Source organism: Miniopterus schreibersii, assembly GCF_964146895.1.
Source record: "Miniopterus schreibersii genome assembly, chromosome: 17".
Lineage (NCBI taxonomy): Eukaryota > Metazoa > Chordata > Mammalia > Chiroptera > Miniopteridae > Miniopterus > Miniopterus schreibersii.
This window is the reverse complement of record NC_138117.1, coordinates 26,290,323-26,308,287: the sequence shown is the minus strand read 5'-3', so window position 1 is coordinate 26,308,287 and position 17,965 is coordinate 26,290,323. Positions and strand designations below refer to the sequence as shown.

At 36.0% G+C, this 17,965-nt stretch overlaps 1 protein-coding gene across 6 annotated transcripts in view; it reads left to right on the top strand.

The window, feature by feature from the left end:
• NCOA2 (nuclear receptor coactivator 2) overlaps window positions 1–17,965 on the top strand; it is a 248,877-nt gene that overhangs the window by 90,120 nt on the left and 140,792 nt on the right. For 5 of the 6 annotated variants that reach the window (XM_081117376.1, XM_081117371.1, XM_081117377.1 and 2 more), the window contains exon 2: window positions 8,036–8,092. The gene's annotated coding sequence lies outside the window, so the exon portion shown is untranslated. Of the gene's footprint in view, window positions 1–3,632; window positions 3,711–8,035; window positions 8,093–17,965 lie in introns of those variants that run through there. The other variant, XM_081117373.1, reaches the window with a different exon arrangement.

The window sequence follows — 17,965 nt, the reverse complement described above, 5'->3', positions numbered from 1 at the left end:
ACATGTAGTAAAATGGAATATTGCATTTAAAATCTTTTAACGAAATGGGAAACTATACATAGGCCCACAAAATGAATCAAATTTCTGACAAAGTATTTTTTTTATAATATTTCTCTGAGTGACTCTTAGATCCATGGATTGACTCAGTGAAGTCATACAGACAGACAGACAATAAAAATTTGGCTAGTTATTAACCGCGCTCCAAGGTTAAGCTCTTCATTTTCTAGAGCACTAAATTGCAAAGCTTTTTCCCTAGTCCCTTTCTCAATTTTGGAATACCATGTTCTTTCTAGAATTCTGTAAAATATTTCCACATTTAATTGCATCATATAAAATTGTAATTCTACTTAAAGAAAGAAAATTTTCTGTGATATAAAATTACAGCCATGAACACACATTACACATGTGTATGCTGTTTTAGTTTTTTAAAATACCACTGTTTTGGTGCTTGCTACTGTTTTTTTCTTTCCTTTTTTCCTGGTGTATTGGTGCTTCCTAGCAGGCAATCAGAGTAGGAAAAACACAGGGAGTGGCGTCTGGCAGACATGGGTCGACATCCAGCTCCATCACACGTTCTTTGACTTTAGACAAGTTGTGTTACCGCCTCTTGGTTGTAAAACAGGTATTATACAAGATCTTTCCTTTTAAGAAGACACTCTCCTTGCCTCTTTTGTACTGTGTGCACTTTAAAAATATGAATGTTCTCTTTATTATGTTGAAATGATTGTCTTTATGTGGTCATTTACTATTGGAAGATGTGGCCTTGCCCTAGGAAGTAGGAATTGATGGTGACAGTCATGTGTGGAAGAGGCCAGTCCTCAGAGAGGAAACAAACTCAAGGGGGCTTTGGTGGACTGAAGCTTTGTGCTGGTCCTTGTGAGGCTGCTGCTAAGGGGTAATGCTGAGTATTGGGTTTTCAAGACTGCCCCTGTCCTGTGTTGACAGATATTTTGTTTTAATGTTACTTTTGGCTCAGTCCCTTTTGCTACCCTGTGCTCTCAAGGTGAGTATTGTACAGGCTTGTCTGCGGTGTAAGGGAAGGGTTCTGGGTGTGTTTTCTACCAGTCAGAGTGGTCCTTGCAGCATTATGTGTAAGGGAGAAAAACCTGAGAAGGTGAGTTTCTGAGAAGAGTTCACAGTCCTATTATCTATCCCTAAGTGGATTTTCCTCTCCACTGTTAGTATTTGCAGGGCATGTTTTATTTTAAGGAAGGTGAATGTTGCCTTTCAGATTGATTTATTGTGGAAAATAAACTGATAACTATATGGAGATTTTCAGCTATTTTGGTATACACAGTAGGTTTCAGTAACTGTTCTCATTTCAGAGAGAATAAAGAGAAACATTTTAGGTGAAAATGTCCTACTTTATTGGGGAGAAAAAGTTAAAATTCCTCTCATGATATCTTGGGGCCTTTTATTTGAGGGGGAGCTAATTGGCAGGTTCCAGTGTTGGTGGGGAGTCTTTTATCTCTGTTTAAGAAAGATTAATTTCTTCCCAGTAACTTATTTTTCTTTCCTCCTTGAAACTCTACTGAAGACTATTATTGTGTGAGTTTTTTGGCTCAGCACCCTAATTAAAGCCCCAGGACTTCTGCAGGCGCGTAGTTTGAAAATCACTAGTCTAGCAGCAGGCTGCCCTCTTAGTCAAAGGTGGGTGAAAACTTACCCTTGCCCTCAAGAAGCTCACAGTCTAGAGGAGAAGATACATTTTCGCATAAGGCAATAATGATAGTGATCATTTGCACATGCTGTGTCCAAATCCTTATTTCCTATTCACTCGTCAACACTTCAACTTTTTCCAATCTGATTCATATCTTTATCATTCCAATGAAACTGTTCTTAGGAAAGTCATCAGTGAGCTCTGCTTGCTTGTCAGTCAAGTAGAAACTATTTAACTCTCTTAGCATTGAGCCATGGTGACCGCCCTCTCCTCCCAGATTCTGTAGTGCTCGTCTTTGCTGGTCCTCCTGCCTCTTGGGTAATTTCTTCTCATTCTCCCTGGCCAGTTCCTTTTCTTCTTACTTTTTAAATGTAGGAGTTCCCTAGGGCTTAGTTTCAGACTCTCAGCTCTTGGTTCTTTATTACTTCTCCCTAAGAGATCTTAACCATTTCTGTGGATTTAAATGCTATTTTCAGGTTAGTGACTTCAAATTTAGCATCTTTAGTCCTGTTCCCGATTTGAGCCTCAGACATGCAATTACATATATGAGATTAATTTTTCTTCTACGTCTGTCTCTGGGCAAGAATACTACTCTTTGGAGAGTTACTGTTTTATGATAGTTGCTTTATTGCATTGGCTCTGACCATGGAAGGCAAGAGACCAAACTGAAAGGAATGCTCATATGAGATCTGAGAATTTGAGGGATCTGGTATTTTTCACTATATCCTACATATCAATCGTGTATGTGTACCTGTCTGTAGCTTAGGAAATTTTAAACTGATGATAAATCCTTTTTTACGTATTTTAATATGGCTTAGGAATTTTTTTACATTTAGTATAGATGAAAAGTTACTACAGTAAATTATAAATCTGAAATTCTACTTAACTTATGATTAATTGTACTGTTTGAAGCATTTTATTAAATTGAATTAAAATAACAAAAGAACATCTTAAGATTGACTTTCAATTAATTTTAAGCACCAGTTTTAGAAAACGGAAGGTTTCTTTGACAGGGTGATGGCGAGGTCTGAGAAAGCTTTTATTTACCCTGAAAATTACTGAGCATCTTCTCTATGCCAGATACTGTCCTAGGAGATGTGTGAATATTTCTCTGAGTGAATTAAGATATATATATCTAATAGGCAGGATGAGTAGTTGGAAGGGATAATAAGGTCAGGTAATTAATGCTTACACATATGTTACACAAGCTAATGTTCAGGCAGACGTGTTATTTTAAGGGGTCTTGACATGATCCTGCTGACCCTCTTGAAAAAGGCTTTGGAAAATGAAAGTTACTTGTTAGTTTCATTAGTTGGGAGTCATTGTTTGAAGTGGAGGTAATGCCCTATGAACAAAGAAAGAAAACATAAGCTTGTATGAAGTATATATAGAAGTTAATCAGTTAACCTCAAGTTATTCTTCTGTGTTCTGGATGTTATTTTTAGCATCATCACCTTAATAACTAGGGAAGAATTTTACCTTGCATATGTTGTACATATTCTTTCCATGTTATGTACATTACTAAGATTTTTGCAACATCATATTGGGATTTTAATATAATATTTTATTAAAAATATATGAGCTATATTTTAGGACATTTTTGTGTTATATAAAGTATATATCAAATAAAAATATAATGTCCTGTTCAATAACCTGAAATCATTCTCAGAGTTAAGTCTTGAAAGTATAGCTTTCTTCTTGATGTATAATTTGAAACATGCTGAGTGAAAGGTGTGTTTTATGTTCAGTTGTTTGGGAGTTTTTGTGCTTTTGAGCAAAAAGTTGAAAAGTAAAATTATTTTATTAATGATGCATTATGGGTGAGCGCTTGCAGTAGGTGTATGTTCAGATATGTTTGGCTGGAACTGTTGAAAAATCTCGAGTAATTTGAGCGGTGCTTCTGTTTTCTTCCTTTCCCCATATCCTCTTCATTTCTACCAGCCTGTGCGACTGGCTAGGTGACTGGGGCGGTACTGGCTAGAGGACGAGACGACCAATGACAGCACCTCTGTTGTAACACGAAGTATGGCAGTCGCAGGGCTTCCCTTTGGTTAGTCATCTCTTTCCAGTAGCACATGCCATATACACTGTTGTCCATCAAAAACAAGTTGTTCTAGTTGACAAATATATTTTCATTTCACTTCATTTCAAATGAAATATATTGCTGTATTGGAAGTACTTCCTTTGATTGGTGGCAACTTTGAGAAAATTGTGAAACTGCATTTGTGTCAGCCAAAAAGAATGTTAAGATTCATTTGCAATATCAGCTAGGGGTGGGTGATGTGGGGAATATGCTTTGCTCTACTTGTTCGTACCACACCAGAAACCTCAAGAGGGCAGTTTTCAGGTTGATTACATTTTTGCCATCTTTTTCAAATCCAATTGGTAAAAAGGATAGCATTATCAAAACAGTGAGTTTTAGTAAGTTTATAGTTGTTTGTGTCTGATGTTTCTTATACATCTTTCTTTAGCATCACCGCCATCCAGTTTTAGAACAACTCTATTGGCCCCCAGTGTTCTCTTGTGTCCGTTTCAGTCAATCCCCACTTCTGTTCTCTGACCCAAGATATCACCAGTCTGTTTTCTATGTGTATAGTTTTACTTTTTCTAGAAATTAGATGTAAATGGAGTCATACAATATGTAATCTTGGTGTCTGGCTTCTTTCATTTAGCACAGTATTTTTAAGGTTCATTCGTGTTGTTGCATGTATCAGCAATCCATTCTTTTTTATTGTTGAGTGGTATTCCACTTTATGAGTATGCTACATTCTAAAAAAATACATTCTCCAATCAATAGACATTTGAATTGTTTCTACTTTTTGGCTGTTATGAACAAAACTGCCTAGGAACATTTATTACAACTCTTTGTGTGGTCATCTGCCCCCAGAGAAGTGAAAACACCACCTTGTATGAAATTGTCAGGTTATATGATGAGAAACTTCCAAACTGTTTTCCAAAATGGCCCTACCATTATACTTTCCCACCAGTGAGGGATGCGATGTGAGGGTTCTTGTTTCTTTATATCCTTGTCGTTACTTTAGATATTTTACTGAATGTCTAGGATATTTTGTTTTGGATTTAATTTCCATTATCCTGATGACTAATGTTTAGTACATTTTTATGTACTTTCCCCATTGTGTATCTTATATGATATATATATTATATTTTCATATATTTTGCCCATTTCTAAAAGGTTGAATTACTCGTTTTATTATTGAGTTATGAGATTCTTTCATATATTCTAGATATCCTTTATCAGGTAATCATCTAGCTCTTTATATATTCTAGATACATGTACTTTATCAGATAATTATTTTGCCAGTACTCTCTCCCAATCTGTGACTTGCGTTTTTATTTTTTAAATTGTCTTTTGAAGAGCAAACATTTTAATTTTAATGGAGTTCAATTGATTCTTTTTTTCTTTTATGGTCTTTTTCTTATGTTCTTTTTTCTTTTATACATTTGATGTTATATCTAAAAACCTTTTGCCTAATCCACAATGATTTTTCTTCAAGTATTTCCTTCAAAAGGTTTGTAGTTTTAGCTACTAACTTTAAGATCTATGATCCTTTCCATTTTGAGTTAATTTTTGTACGTGGTGCAAGGTAAAGGTTGAGGCTCTTCCCTCCCCTTGCCCCCTCCCCCCCCATATGCATCACCAGTTTGGGCACCATTTATTGAAGACTTGCTTTGCCTTATTGAATTAACTTGCCATCCTTGTTGAATGTGAATTGATATAAATGTGTAGCCCTGTTTCTGGACTCTGCTCTCTTCTGTTGTTTATCCTTCTGCCCATACCCCATTGTTCTGGTTATTGTAACTTTATAGTAAGTCTTGAAATCAGGTAATATCTTTCAACTTTTGATATAGTTTTAAAGTAGCCCTGGTTCAAAAATTTCCCATATTTCTGTATCTCTGTGGAGGATTATGGGCTGATAAAGGGGCATCCCAGGGAAAATAAGTTCTCCTTGGGGTCGGTAGGCCTGAGGCTTTTATTTTTCATTACTTTATTGAGTTACCTGTCTTTGCTAGCAGTGTTTAACAGGCTCATACTTGGCAGGATCAGAATTATGAAGCCTACTATGTACTAGGTGCTTTATGTAATTTTTTCATTTGCTATTTCCAAGGTGCTGCAAAGATGGCATTATTATCCTCATTTTACAGACAGGTCCACAGTAACATTTCCTAGGTCGCCTACCTAAGCCACTGCTAGTGATGCTATATTTACAGCAGCGGTGTTTACATGACAAAGCCAGAGCCTGAAACCTGGTCTATCTGATGGTGCTTAATCCCTGGATCTTTGGACTGTTCCATGCTGCTTTCTGATAGCGACCGATGGCTTTGTGGAAAAGGGTATATATCTTTTTAGCTCATGCAGTGGAAATAGCAGTCGTTAGAGGGGAAAAGATGACAGGCATCCTCTGCCTTTCCTTCTTTCTCTACCAGGTCCAGGGCTGCCCCCTCTTCCTCCCATGAAACACATTCCAGAAGGAGCTTTGTGAAAACTGTCAGGACTGGTGGAAGAATAGAGGGATGTTAATTTATTATAGAGTTCTTCTTGCCTGTACTACTGCTTTAATGGCTATTATATTCCCTTAGTAACTTATAAAATAGTTCGTAATTTTGTGTTAAAGTGTTTTATTAATTCCTTTTGTTCAAAGTGTTACACCAAGATATTATATTATACTGTGGAAATTATCCACATCTTCATATGTCTTTAATCTTTGTGTCTCTTCTGTATCTTTCTTTTTAGCTGGATGCTTTGGTATTTTTTCCTCATATTAGCATATTAATAAAAACTCATTTAATAGTAGAGATCAAGCAGTAATAGTTTAATATCTTGATTCCTACTAATATCACAAGTTTTAGCTCTTGATTGTTGCATGGCGTGATGTCCTTGAGCAAATTCGTTGTTGGTATAGAATTATAATAGGCTTAAGTAGGCCACGTAATGAATACATTTACCCCAGCAGTGCTGGAAAGAATTGATGGCTCCTATTACATAACACTTTATTGCACACTACTGACTGACTGCCTCTTGAGGAGAATCCATTCGTTTTACTTACTGTGATAACTTCATATTTGCATACATATTTCCTTTGTTTTTCATGAATCATCTCTGACTAATATCCTAGCTGCATTTCATTACTTATGATGATCTCCAAGCTGATCAGGTCCTGGTAAAAATCAAAATGCAATTTTTTTCTCTTTCCTCTTTAGACCTCTTAGATTATGAAATCAGATCTTTCCAGTGCCCTAGAAAAATGTTAATTTGGGTATTAAATTAGCATTAGCTTTTTTCTATTATGTTCTTTCTATTTATTCTAAAGAGTAAAGGGCTCTTAAGAGAGTTAATACTGTTTTAAGTTTGATGATTAATCAAAGTGTCATTTATTATTGATGGTGTCACCTGACAAAAGAATCTAGTAGCTCTGTTGTAAAAACATTCCTTGCAGCTGTTCAATCTAGTAGCTCATAATGATTGAAAAAGACATACTCTACTAGTAGCAATCAAACCATTTTCTCACGTCCATAAAAATACACAAAAATAGTAAACATGGATGCACATAAAATATCATAAGCACGTATCTGTTATGTTCGCATTCCTCCCTGTGCATTGTGAAAACAAACTTTGGTGCAGTGGGGGTGATTCCTGTGTAGATCCGAGGAAATGCCTTAGGGCCCTTCATCCTTAAGCACTTTGTCCTCAAAGATACACACCCAGAAAAAACTTGGTGAGCAGCTGCCCTCAGCATTGAAAATGTTCTTCCTTTTCTTGTCCACGTTTGCTCTTGCAAATTGATATGAATGTCTTATATTAGCATCATTTTTATATCATTTTACTCAAGACTTTTTTGAGATAAATTATTCAGTCACTTTTTAACTTCTTTCTTTAAACAGTTATGACATAGAGTTTTATTTCAGTAATTTCTAGCCTTTCAATTCCATATAGGTAAACTGTAAATTACAGCAAGTGAAGATGATCATGTAAAGTTTACTTATTTATTCAGCAGACATTTACTGCACATCGTGTTACTGTGTGCTGGACCCTGGGCTAGCCCTAGCAGTGCAGGAGGCAAGGGGGTAGCTCCAGCTCCTCTGTTTCTAGGCAGGCAGCTACAAGAAAGTATAGTAAGTGAATGGTGGGCTCTGAAAATCCCTAGGGTAGACACCTTATAATCTGCAATGGACTGTGTGACCTTACATATTTTATATTTTCTTGTACAAATAGAAGTAATGCAGCAAGTCTACTCCGTTTTACCATGCGATTTAATGGAATGGTGTTATTAAATGGGTATTACTTACATGATGGTTGTAAAAAATCACAGGATTTTGCATTTTTTATTCATGTTTGTTTGTTTGCTTATATTGCAGATTTCTCTTGGATTTGGCCACAAATTTATAGATCTTCCGCACTGTATACAGCTACAGGTGAGTTAAAATTAAGCCTTTCTGTTGGAATATTTTGATTTTTAAATAATATCAGATGTTTAAAATTCTGTTTATAGTTTAGCAAAATAATATGTATATAAAATTAACATGAAAATATGAAAACATTTGTTATAAAAAATATTGTCTACATTTCTGTTTTATTATTATGTGTTGAAAATAACATTTGGGTAAAACAACCGTATCTATTTATCAGTGCTTACTGTGTATATTTGGGAAGATTACATATAAATTTCATAGCCTGGCAAATGTTTATGTTTGTTTTTATATGTAAATAAAGAGTAATAGAGCTGTTAGAGATTTTGGCAGCAAATTTCAGTTTTATGGAAGTAGATGTTTTAAATTTGATGAGCAGGCTTTTCTAGTCCAACCAGTCTGAAATAGCTTCTCAGTCACTCCTTATCTCACAACCCTCTTTATTTTTGTCATAATATTTTATTATTTATAGTCTCCCCTGCTAGAATATAAGCTCCTTGAACATTGGGACCATTTTTGTCTGGTTAAAAACGTATTCCTAACCCTTAGGGTAGTGCCTGGTATACAGGAAAGACTGACTAAATGTTTGTTAAAGTAATTACTGGGTAATAAATACTAAGCACTTATTTATATTCAGAGTCACTGAACTCTGCATCTGTATATACAAACCAGAACTAGTTCCTTATACTTATTTCTAAATATGAAATTAATTTATATCAGATACTTAAAGTGTATAGCTCTTAAATGTTATGAGAAATTACCTGTGTTGCATATTTTATGTACTAGATTTCAGAGGGTAATGCTTCCAATTTTGTATTTATTTTGTCACTACCCTTGAAGGTAGTTTTGATGAAGTAAAGGACAAACCTGAAGCCAGTGTGGGAGCTTCCCACCTCCTTTCTAAATTATGCTACCATATTAGATATGTTTTGTGATAACTTTATAAAGAACAGAGTGGGTTTGAAAATGGTCCAGTTTTAATCTCTGAAAACCAAATAAGTTAAAAAATTTCCCACTACCTGTCAGTGGATATGAAATGTAACTTACTTAGTTTTCTGTTTCTAGTTTGGGAAAACTTTTCTGTCCTCTGTATTGATGTGTGAATTCATCATCAAAGGTGGCTGTAGGTAGGAGCTGACCATCCTGTTCCTTGTGCCCTTAGCAGTTTTCTTTAAGCATTTCAGGACACTGGGTTCCTTTCTCTTGTTTTCTTGTATTTTTTTTTTTTTTTTAACTCTTTCTTTAGGCATTGGTTTCTTCCTCTACCCCTGTGATTTTTTCATTTATAGAAAGAACTAAATCTGACCTTTAGGGGCTTTTTTGTTTTGTTTTTAAGTAAAGTTTTGGAATTATACAGCCATTTCTCATTCACACCTAATTTACAAGTGCAATTTGCAGAGATTGCTTTGATAATACCAACAACAGCAGCTGTAACTTACTGCTCTCTCACTGTGTGCCAGGTATTATGTAAGTGCTTTTCAGTTATCTTCAGAATGGCAGATAAGGAAATTGAAGCTTAGAGAGGTTAAGTGACTTTTCCAAGGTCACATCAAGTAAGTGGCAGTTTGCCACTCTAAAGACCTTGATCTTAACCACTGAGCCCTATTTTCTGCCTAAATAGCCCTGAATGTAAGCATTTTGCTTAATAAACTTAATATGAGAAAGCTTAATATAAGAAAATCATATTCATATTTGAGTATTCAAAATTAATTTAAAAGTCAAACATTATTTTGTTTTTATTTCATTAGCAGGTCTCAACTTTTAACCTTTATTTCAAACTTTGAAACATGACGTCATTTAAATGTTATGACGACCTACACAATTTAAACTTGCACCCTGCATTTTCATGTTATTCTCACGTTCTGGGGACAGACCCATGGGGGAAGGCCCTTGGATTCCTTTCTCCATTGTAAACGTGGCGTGCCATGAATCAGCATTCTTCCTTTTTTCACTGTAATTGTGGCATACCATGAATCAGCATTCTTCATGCCTTGCAATATCAGCAATTTTAGGTTACAGTGGCATCTGCGGTCTGTTACACTTTTCCTACAGAAAACAGGTTGTGTGAAATATAATGACTTAGAACCCTTAGAATTACTTAGACCCCTTATCTTGGAATGTGTAATTTATATCTTAGGAACATTTTTTAATAATTTAAGAATAAAGTGGCATCGCTTTGAGATAGAGCAGAGTTGGCTCAAAGAGAACTTCAACTTTCCATATTTAGTTTATTTTCAAGGTTAAGGAGGACATATTACATAAAAATATTTTGAGTCTTAAATGTATAATATTGTGGACAGTGTTTTCGACGGAGGCATTGTTGAACGCATCTTAAAATTTTGATTTGAAAATGTGATTAATTATACTTCTTCACACTTTCCAAAAGGATTGTATCTATGAATGCAGATGCAAACTCCAGGTTTGAGTATATGGGAAGGGACTTCTGTGGTTTGAATTAAAATGAAAAAATTTATTTAACAGACCAAATCTTTCTTCTTAATCTATAGCTACATCAGTATTTCCATTCCAGTCTCACATTTTTAAACATTTTTAAAGTTAGCCAATAAACTTTTCTTAGAATTGATAGTCAAAACAGGAGCAAGCATTAGACAAATGTTTGACAGTATAGCCTTGAAATGTAGTTTTTTCCCTTTACTATGGAAAACTGAACTCACTGTGGATTCATATATACTTTGGATTTATTTATAATCTACTTTCTATACACTGGAAGATTTGGGGTGGGAGGACAGAGTGGGGAAAGAATTGTTCACACATACCAGGTGGAGCCCAACTCTTCAACACTAACATATGCAGAGAGAAGTTCACCAGAGTACAACCAAGCATAATATACTTCTTGTGATACTAGTACACTTTGTTGTTATATACTAAATACCAACAATTATATTAACCATATTAAGACAGAAGAACTTATGTCCATATTGGATATGACATGGTTGGAAGTACATTTGAAATGAGTATTTGTATTTTGTTCTTTTATATATACACACACATGCACACACACACATATATGTTTTTATTGATTTTTAGAGAGAGAGGAAGGGAGAGGGATAGAGAGATACATGGATGAGAGAGAAACATCATTGATAAGCTGCCTCCTGCATGCCCCCTGCTGGGGATTGAGCCCACAACCCTAGCATGTGCCCTGACTGGGAATCAAACTGTGACCTCCTGGTTCATGGGTTGAAGCTCAACCACTAAGCCACACTAGCCAGGCTCTTTATTTGTATTTTGAATTCCATCGTTGTTCATAGATGTGAAAAGGCTTTGTGATTGGATGGATACCTGATTTAACTGAGAGATGTGTAAATTCCCATGACGGGCCACTTGATTTGAGTTATAGATCTGAGACTTTGAGCACTCTTCCCTGAAAATCAGTGTTAATCTACATAAAAATTTAGAATATTTAAATCTGTATCTTTTGCTTTAGGCAAAATCTTCTGACATTTCATTGTACTGATACTTTTGCTGTAATTTTTTTCAAATGTTCATATAGTAGGCTGTGATGGGAAAATAGCAAATATTTTAACGGTTGACAAAATGCCTTCAGTTTTTTAACTCTTCACACTAGAATCCTAATCCTAGTCCCTCTGAGCAGACTACTGTGCTTTTAGCATGTAGATGGACTGCTAGACTCAAACAAAAGAAGCTTCCTGGTTGGTTGAAATTATCTTCCAATGAGTGTTACTGACACAAAGTCATCTGTTGAACACTGTATGACAGGCCAGTTTTTAAAGCGCTTTTACTATTCCATTTTCCTCCCTTTTTAATGCACACATTAGTGTAAACAGATTGACTTAGTTTTTACCATAAAACTAAATACATTCAGCACCATTAACCCTCCTTTCTCTCTTCCCTCCTTCCTTTTACCTTCAGGTCATCCCTCCTTTTTGACTCTCCTTCCTTTCAGAAATATTTATTAATTATATTGTGTTAGACTATCTTAAGGGCTGTGGGAAATATACAGAATAATTACCAAAAATTATTAAACTGCAAGGAGTATCAGTGAGAGCTTTACTCCATATTTCCTTGCTCAATATTTTTACATTGAAACTTCTGTTCCTACTAATCTGTCCATACAAGTGGAGATTAAGGTAACAACAAAAGCTGTCTGTTGTAAGTAAATGTTTGCTTATATGGCATTAGTAGTGCTTTCAGAGTAAGGAACACACCTCAGGATGAGGGTATGTTGTGCTTAGTGAGGTTGGGACAATGGCAGAATCCATGCTGTGTCTGCCTTTAGAATGATGGTCTTGCTATTTCCAAAGCGATGTTAGTAAGCACAGTGCATTGCCAAATAGTATACCAGAAATATGAGAAAACCTGTTTTTTCTGGTTAATCCAAACTCTGGAATAGGAAAATTTAGAATTACAGACAGCAACAAAATTTTTTTAATAAAATCCATAAGGATGCGTCTTGGATTTTAAGAGTTGAGTTTCAGTTGAGAGCCATTTTTTGTTTCTTTAATTAGATGTTTCTAAGTGTGACTTCTCTGTTGGCAGAGCTGATATTCTTTGGAAATATCAAAATGAAAGATATTACTAGTTTATACTTTGTATGGGTCTTTTGAGTTAGCGTGTCTTAGAGGAGCAGCTCTGCAGTCAGCCTCGGCTGAGACAGAGCGGGCTCTGACTTACCGGCCCTGCTCTGCTGCCCTGGAGGACGTCGTACATGTGCATGGGAGTCAAGGGAGCGGTTTGGAGATTAAGAAAATGCGTATTCTCCGGCTTTCTTGTTAGTGGCCTTCAGATTTCAGTTTAAACTCGTATATTCTTATCTGGATAGTAGAGTTGGTAGCTTTAAGGAGAAGGTCTCTGATGAGCAGAATTTCACATAAGTTCTACCATAGTAACTTTAGAAATATATGGCATTTGATTTGGGGTCAGTTAGCAGGATTTTTAACTGTGCCGTTCACTTTCATTTTGGAAGAAGGTGACAGCTTTATGTTATTTTCTAGGCAGGTGTTGGACTGGAGTCTGCTGACCTTGCCAGCATCCTCTTAAAATTAAAATAGCAAATAAAATCAGACTGCTTCCATTAAACACCTCAGAGTTGATTTTTGAAGCTCAAATCATTTATGTCAATCTCCACGAGTTTTACAACATCTAGTTGGAAGGGATAAATTAAGCATTTATTTATTGTCCATATCTATAAAATTAATTAAGTAGGTGTATATTTTTTTCTGTCACTTCAGCATTAGGATATAGATGTTTCCTTTGGGGCTTCTATTGCTAGCTTAAGACACAGAAAAACAGGAGAAAACCAGAGATGTTAACAGTAAATTTTGCAAATTGTGACTTTAACCTAATTCCATGCATTAGGTTGTCTAAGCACTGTTTGCTGCTTCATGAATGATTCATGGATGTCTACAATCAATGGAAATGTGTTTTTTGGCCTAGACACAGCTACACTTCTGCCTTCCCATCCAAAAAGAGCAAAGGGAGAGTAAGAAGCATGTAGCATTTAATACCGGCTCGATGCAATTTGACCATATGCTATAAATGTATGTAGTCCAATTTTGGATTATCTCCTAAATACACATCTCCATGCAAGGTTGATTTTTTTGTGGTGCCACAGAACTGTTTGCTTTCACTACTTTTTGTAGTATTCAAAAATACTGAATTTATTTAGAATTCATTAATTTGAGAACTTTGCTTTCTTTAAACCAACGGTTTTGGCCTTTTTGGTGCCAGTGACATAAATTTCATAAGCAGAAATCATACACTTGAAATTTTCTGGCCTCAACCAAAGGACTGAAAATTTGTTGCCTATCCATGTCAGAGAATCGGAGCAGAGTTTTATTTTACCTCCTCGAGAACTGAGGACAGAAGATGCAGGGGTGTGATAGGCCAGCATGAGCTTCAGTGGAAAGAGATGTGGGAACCTTGTAAAAGATCTACCAGTGCCTCAATGAGTAGTGAGACTTGTCTTTACCTAAACTATAAAAGAGTATCTTTAAAAGAAATAACTATGTCATAATTATTGAACTGGTGGCTTAAATTAGAACAGACAGAGCAGGGGCCAAAAGGAAATAGTTCATCTTTCAGTTTCTTTCAATTCTTAGTCATTAAAAAAGCTATTTGATCTAGATTTCTAATTCTTCCTTTTATATGGCAGTTTTATTACAGTCCAGAAAATAAACCTCTACTTTCTAAGTTATAAGATAGAATGTGGAAATAGAAGGTAGTTTTGAACTAACGTATTTTGAGAACCATATGGTGATTACTCATGCTGTTTATTATATTTGAGTGGAATAGAAGGTAAAATTCCTTTCACTTAAATGAAACAGATTAGGCTGGTTTCATGGGTCTTATCAATATGCAGTAGTAGATTGTGTTTTATTAACCCAGTGAAATCTAAATTTTAGGTTTTCCTTGAAACTAGATGCTTTGGAACGTTTACATTTTCTCTGATGTAGAAGTTTAGTGTTTAATGTTGCTACTGACTCAAAATATCCACAAAGTTTCATAAAATCTTTATTGTCTAACTTATAACTTATTCCTTCTTTGAACTTGTTCACTGACATATTATGTGCCAAGGTCAGGTTCAAACTTTCTCTTTAAACTATCTTTTGAAGATATTAAATGATAGCCTTTTGTAAAATACTGCTGTTATCTTTTAAATTTGTTTTTGTTTTAACATATCCTAAATGCCAAGGCATATTGCTTTAAACTATAATGTGTGCTCACTATATCTATTTCCAATCTTATTTTTCTCTCCTTATTTTTAAAAGGAAAAATTAAACAAACAGGTTTCTCTTTTCACACCACAGTGGCTCTTCACTAAAACTGTTCAGCCCCAGAGCCAAAAGCTGCCTATAGTGCTGGCCATGGTCCCCACCCACATTCTACCGTGGTGGCTGTCCTCGATTCCCTCTGGGGTCTAGGTCCCTTTGAGGTCTAGGACCGCCACATCAGGAGCCATACACTTACTTATTGAGCCTTTATCATTTTAGGGACAGAAAATAAGAGACAATTATTTATTATTTATTTATTCCGATAAATGTGATATCTTTGGCTTATTGTGCTATTTCTATGTCAGTGGTGTTTTTTTTAAATTAAATCATTGTTTTTACTGAGGTATCTGTTGATTAAGGGTACTATTTCCTACCAAGTTTCAAGAGCTGATTGAGAAACTAATATACCTGATCATTTGTTCATATACCACAATGGGTTTTGTGAGATAGTTAAAGTTTTCAGTGTTTTGAAGTAGAGATCAATGTGGGTTAGTTTGACAGGCAGAGAGAAGAAAAGGAAAAGCAAACATTTACTATTACTTTTGGCAGGACATGGTTCTTGGCCTTTACATGTGTTGTATCAATTTAAACTCTGAATAAATTCTTTGTGTCAGAATGTAAAGTGAATTCTGATGGTATCTAAATTCTCTTTGACTTGAAGTTGAGAATAAACCACTTTTTATTTTCAAAGCATTTTATATACCGGGCCATAATGTGTATAATGAAATAGAACTTTTTGTCTTTCAACTCATCTGCTTTTAATTGGATCTTGTAACAATTGCAAAGACATTTTGTGCCGCCTTCTTACTAGCTAAATGGGAAAAATGATTCCGATCTCAGAAAAGGAAAGTTTTGATTAACTGATCCCATCAGATACTACAAAAGGAGCTTTGTCAGAAGAGCATGCTCAAAAGATATAAATCGGGATGTGAAGGAAATTGAGTTAGAAGCATCCTACTTCATTAAAGTTGTTTTTCATTATCTAGAGTAACAAACATGTCAGTTAATGTTCTGTATTTTCATCGTTTTATTCACAGAACATTTTTAACATTATAGCTGCCCATATATGTACACAGAACTTTTCTGTGTCAATATGTCATTAAATATAAAATTTACTTTATTTAAAATAACATTACTATGTTACCAAAGATTGATAATCATGATGGGACCCCAAATAGGTAGAAAGTAAGACATGAACACAAATTAAGACATTTTAAGTCATGTACTTAATTACATGTACTGTTTACTTATATTGATTAAATTTCATAGTTATGGGCCAATCAGCAATATGGTTTCAGTTCAGAGACATGAATGTAGAAACAAGTATTATCCACACAGATCCTGTTTCAATCATAGTACAAATGGAATAGAAAGTTTTTGGAACTGAAGGATCATTTATAATTGCTAGTGTGTATATTGTCCTTACCAGGTAGTGTTCTAAGTTCTTCTCGTAGTAACCCACCTAACCCTCAAAAGCAAACCAACAAAAAACCTATTAAGCAGCCTGTAGCATAATCTCATTTTAGAAATGGGGCAAGGAAGGCACTGAGAGGTTCAGCGACTTGCCCAGTGATGTGCACCTCATTTAATTAGCTAGTTAGAGGCAGAATTGGGATTCAGACCCAGTCTGTCATTGGTAGTGTTTTGCCTATCAGCATTTGTTCTCTTTAAAAATAAAAGCAGACTATTAAAGCCCCCTGCCCTAAATTTAGTAATATCAAAATAAAGTTTCAAGCTAACCTCCCAAGTGTGGGTGAGGATTCAACAAGGCTTAGTATTGAGCTTGCTACCCCCTCCCTCCCTTGAGGGTCTGCAGGCCCTTCTTATAGTGGACACCAGCAAAACTGAAAGCCCATGAAGTTGCTCAATTGCATATCCTATCAGAAGTGACTGTTGGATGGGTTAATACAGAAAGATGCAGATCACAGAAATGATGGTAAGCTGTTTCTGGCTTCACGTGAGGTTACACGGATGATTCATTCAGTGGGGCTTGTGTTTAGATGTCCTTTTAACATTGGTCATGCTGTTTGGAAGGATGGAAAAGGGGGCTAGCCCACTTTCTTTTTCTCGTTCCCCTCTTTAAAAATAACTTTAGAAGTTTTACACAATTAAAAAAAATCTTTAGAGGGATTTTTCTGGAATTCCCATAATAAGAAATCCTTTGACACACACAAAGAAAAGGAAATGTTCAATTCAAAAGCAAATTTCAGGTTTTATTTAGAAAAAATTATATTTCTATATTTCTGAGAGCGGCTAGAGAATCCTTTCAATTTTTAAAAAGCTTAATATATATTGAAGTGCAGTTGAATATTTCATGTTGACTATATTTTATGTCAGATAGTCATGATCTAAATTAACAGACATGGCATTTACATTTTACAAAATGTTAAAAAATTAGACCACCTTCCCTCTCAGATTTTCCCCACTTTTTTTTGCATAAGAGAAATTACAGCTGCTCTATAGGATTAGTACATGGTGTTTTTTAGCAGCTTACGAGTTTTTGGTGATACCGTTAACATTATGTACCGTAAACACAAAAAGAGGTTTTAATTACTTACCACCTCAGATTTACTTCATTCATAGCTGCCAGGGAGTATCTGGGTAGAGGAGGCAATGCAGGGAGGAAAAGAGGTGTCCTCCTCCATGGAGAGCAGGCCCTGTAGTAATGACATTGCGCTTCCCCTCCAAGACCTGTAGCTGAGGGTGACCTACTCCAGGAGCTGGGCAGCCCCCAGCAGCTGCAGGGTGTCCAGGTGGCAGTGAGAGAGGGGGCTGGGCAGCAGTGGCCACCCAGCTTGCACTCAGTTATGTAGCCCATAGTCAGTCATCAGGCAGCCGGATGAGCGCAGATGCGTCCACGAAGTGGGGCCTCTGGACCACTGAGCCGTTTTCAAAGCCAGATTGTAGTTGATGCAGAAGCCGGGCAACCGCGGCGGCGAACCAGAACTGTACCAGCCTCCCACGATTGTGGGGCCGTGGCTGAGAAGCATGGATGGGCCGTTTCACGCTGTAGACATCAAGCATCGCGGGAAGGCTTTTAGCCGCTGCAGCAGCACCCTTGCGTTTACATAGTTGTCATCCACCACGTGGCAGAACCACCTCAGCCCACTGGCCAAGGAGGCTT